Below are 4,608 nucleotides of genomic sequence, written 5' to 3'. Positions count from 1 at the left end.
TTTCTTGTCATTGTTGGACGCTGGACGCCATGACGACGAGATAGTGATTTTTTTGGTTTGTCACATTATCCCTGGAGAGAGAAATATCCTTCTAGCGCAGTGGTCACCAACCTCAAGATGACATTCTGAGTCAAAATGCAGGTCGAGATCTACCGCTCAGTCGTAAGCTCATTCAACATTAACCAATTATAAACAGTTTTCTAGCAATTATATTTGTGCAGTAGGATATAGGCCCAATACATTATCACTGCATATTGACTACGCTTGAATTGCTCTGCTAATGTTTGTTCTTCTTAGACAATTTTACAATTATATTAAAAAACTTGAAGTATACGATCCCACTGTTAATAGATAATTTGTTGTATTACTTGTGAGGCACAGTTAGTGAGCATAATAATTTGCTTTTTTCTAATGGACTAACCGCCTGCATCTGATGGTCAGTCTGAGGGGAGGGCGCGGCGTCCCTCCTCCCTCCCTCCCTCAGCTGAGAAAAGTGGACACCGTCTTCCAGCTGATGGCAAAACTTAAATTGCATTGAATTATTTCTGCCTCATGCACCAATTCATGTTGTTATGCCTGACCAGAGAAAGTTAAATATTACTCGATATTCAAATCAGACGTAAGCTGCAAAAAAAGAACAACACAAGCTTATGAAAACACTTCGCTATACTCATTCACTACAGCTGCAGTGCTGGTTGTAGGGTGAGTGGAAGTAGGGAGAAAGTACATTTTATGGCTTATGAAAGTATTGATCAAAGTGTTGACGGTGCTGAATAACAACTTAAACATGAACTTACTCATAAAAACAGCAGCTCTTTGTTGTATTATGAGACTCTTTCTAGTCATGGTTTTCTAAGTTTTGAAATCTCACAGTATTAACTTTGCTGTGTGTTCGAGGCTTCTTTTTTGATAGTCTACGGCGTGAGGAAACTGTACAGATACAGTGATCTGAGCTATCTGATTGGCCAGCAGTAGGCCTATAGGTGCACTTGATTTTCTCTCTGGGCCTGCCGGGTATGCTTTGTTCTACCTTAAGATACACGAAATGGTTAAAAATGGGAACACTTTGTCTTCCCAGAGCTAGGGCTGCTGAATCAAGTGCACCTACCGCCAACAGCGTAAAACGAAGAAAAATAAATAGGAACCCAAGGGTTTAGTGTTGTTTTTTTTTTGCACAAATGTTTGGTGATCAACTAGGAATGGCTTGCAGGTTGTGATCGGTTGGTGACCACTGTTCTAGTGTGTAACATACCTTTTGACTATGATAGTATAGCAGCTGAGGAATAAATGAGAAATGGTCAGAACGTGACAAAACCTCAAAGCAATGTATTAATATTGTACCATGCACACATCTTACAGAGACAAGCATTCCTTTTCAGCCAGCAGCTAATTTTAGAAAACCTTTCCAGCCTCATCTTCAGCTCAGTTTACTTGAAAACAAATTACCTGTACATCATGAAAGGAAATTTATGAACAAATTACTGCCTCCCTATATGCCCATCTCACTATCATTTACATAAACAACTAAAAGGTTTCATGGCCGTGACAAAGAAATGAAAACCTTTTTTTTGGTCACAAACTAATATGCAATTATGAGAATCCAATTTTTTTTTCACAAGCTGATGTGCATAAGGCCCATGAAAGTAAACTTTTCAGGAAATGAGGTAGGTTAGAAATCAAAGAACAATAACCAACAATTTCAGGAAGAAACCCGCTTCAAACTGCTAAACAGGTGTATTAACTTCAGTAATACTGGAGTGCCAAAGCCAAGGTATTAGTTCCCTTATCTGTTCACTCTCCCACTCAGAGGCACTTTGTGTCTGCCTCCTTTGTGCTCCTCTCCGCAATAGAGTCATTAGCGATCATATTATATGGGCCTCCTTTGGAGTTAAAATATTGTTTGCATATAATTGATAGTCTGATGAAAGGCGGCCAGTCAAATTAAACCCCAAGGATCACCTCTAATTGACAAACCCAAGCTTTATCCCTCAATGATAAATTGTATGTTCCCTTTCGCAGCAGATAAGATCAGCTAGCAAGGGACATTGGACATTTCAGACCTGAAGTGCATCCAAAGGCAATTGTGAAACATGCATTCTGTATTCATAAAGGGTATCAGAGTAGCAGTGCTGATCTAGGATCAGGTTCTCCCTGTCTATTCATTACAATCAAAAAGCAAAACTGATCCTAGATTAGCACTCCTACACTGAGATACTTTGTGAGTATAGGCCCTGTAGTACAGAAAATCATAAAAACACTGGTCTTACACAGGCAGCCCGATTCTGATATATTTTTTTAATTAATTCAATGTGTCAAACTCATTCCACGGAGGGCCAAGTGTCGGTGGGTTTTCGCTCCTCTCTTGTATATGATTGATGAATAAAGGTAATTAATTAGTTTAAAAAATCTCCCCTCACCTGGTTGTCTGGGTCTTAATTGAAAGGAAAAGCTAAAAACATTCCTGCAATAACGTCTTTTGACAAATCAAATCTTTTCACATCAGCTCTTTTTCAGAGCTGGTCTGATAGGTCGAAATACCAATTAGTGAAATAAAGATCGGAATTGGGCACGCAGCCAAAGAGCGTTGGAGTTTGGAAAAGCATTAGTACTTGAAATTAACATTCTGTCATTGATCACATGAAAATATATATTATTATTACTTTTACTCTGTTCAGGAGGAAATGTTTCCTGTAGGCTGGATGGGCTCATGAAGACATGTTGTTCTGATTTCACTATAGGTTTTACATGTTGAACGAACTGCTGCTGTTTTCTTAGCCAGAACTCCACTTCGTCTCAAAGGATTTTCCCAGTGAAATACAAATGAAAAGTGTTTCTTTTTTTAAAACATTCTAAACATCATGTCATGATTTTGGTATCATAATCAGAAGGCTGATGTACATTGCGTAACAATAAGGCTGTACATATCACACAACATCTGTGATTATCCCATTCATCATATCTATGAACCAAAGGATCAGCAAGATTATGCGTCATGTCATTAATTCATTAGTTATGACCATAGGTCTTCAGCTAACGGTGTGTGCCAAAAACCTTTGAATGTATTGTAATGTGAATAAATCTACATCAAATAATAAACACTGAGCTACTGTAGAATATCCGAGAGTTCCATTTCAACATTGAATGTTTTGTATGGTAGAACATTCAACACCAATGCATTGTGGGAAAGGTTAAACGCTTCATGGGTATTTTTCAAACAGGGCCACGTTTGAATGTTGTCAAGTGTTTTAGATAGAAATGTCATGAATAGAGCTGACGTGATTCCTTACTTCACATGTTCTACATTGCGTATTTCTATCTGAACGTTCCAAAAAAATAGTGTCCTGCTGAACGTGCCCCAGGTTGTGTTCTGTTGCGTACTCTTCACCCAGACATTTGCACCCATTCACCCCCCATGCGTTTAAAAGCATCAGCAAAATAATGACTGGAGGGAGTTTGCTCCATTTCCTCACACCAGTTCATTGTTTTTGAATCCATGAGAGAAAGTTTAAAAAATAGAATAACTTCACTACCTTGGCTGAGGTCGTCTGAGTCAACAACAACTATAAACATATGTTAATTTAGTGCCACTGCACAAAGTCAAATGCACTCTACTCAAATATAACGTCCAAATTCACCTCTTTCAATTCCAAGTCATCTGTTAAAAATTAATTATAATATTTAACTGGTATGCATTATACATTTTCATGTTTCTATATTGAGTAAATGGAACAAGGGGATCATCTACAAAAACTCTCCTTCCAGACACATATCAAACATTTCCAATCCAAAATCAAATCTATAATCGGCTTTCTATTCCGCAACAAAGCCTCCTTCACTCACGCCGCCCAACTTACCCTAGTAAAACGGACTATCCTACCGATCCTCGACTTCGGCGATGTCATCTACAAAATGGCTTCCAATACTCTACTCAGCAAATTGGATGTAGTCTATCACAGTGCCATCCGTTTTGTGCCTTATACCACCCACCACTGCGACCTGTATGCTCTAGTCGGCTGGCCCTCTCTACATATTCGTCGTCACTGGCTCCAGGTCATCTATAAGTCTATGCTAGGTAAAGCTCCGCCTTATCTCAGCTCACTGGTCACGATAACAACACCCACCCGTAGCACGCGCTCCAGCAGGTATATCTCACTGGTCATCCCTAAAGCCAACATCTTCTTTGGCCACCTTTCCTTCCAGTTCTCTGCTGCCAGTGACTGGAACAAATTGCAAAAATTGCTGAAGCTGGAGACTTACATTTCCCTCACCAACTTTAAACATCAGCTATCTGAGCAGCTAACCGATCGCTGCAACTGTACATAATCCATCTGTAAATAGCCCACCCAATCTACCTACCTCATCCCCATGCTGTTTTTATTTACTTTTCTGCTCTTTTGCACACCAGTATTTCAACTTGCACATCATCATCTGTTAATCCATCACTCCAGTGTTAATCTGCGAAAATGTAATTACTTTGCTACTATGGCCTATTTATTACCGCCTCATGCCATTTGCACACACTGTATATAGACTTTATTTATTTATTTATTCTATTGTGTTATTGACTGTCCGCTTGTTTATTCCATGTGTAACTCTGTGTTGTTGTTT

The 4,608-nt window shown here is 39.1% G+C and overlaps 1 non-coding gene across 1 annotated transcript; it reads right to left on the bottom strand.

Annotated features, from left to right (window-relative positions):
- Positions 1–2,879: 2,879 nt before the first annotated feature.
- LOC118966768 lies at positions 2,880–2,975 on the bottom strand. Its single transcript, XR_005053652.1, has one exon. It is a non-coding gene; the product is annotated as a small nucleolar RNA U13 (small nucleolar RNA).
- Between the last annotated feature and the right edge of the window lie 1,633 nt (positions 2,976–4,608).

This window comes from Oncorhynchus mykiss, chromosome 1 (genome assembly GCF_013265735.2).
Source record: "Oncorhynchus mykiss isolate Arlee chromosome 1, USDA_OmykA_1.1, whole genome shotgun sequence".
NCBI classification, from domain to species: Eukaryota; Metazoa; Chordata; class Actinopteri; order Salmoniformes; family Salmonidae; genus Oncorhynchus; species Oncorhynchus mykiss.
This window is presented reverse-complemented; position numbering and strand designations above follow the sequence as displayed.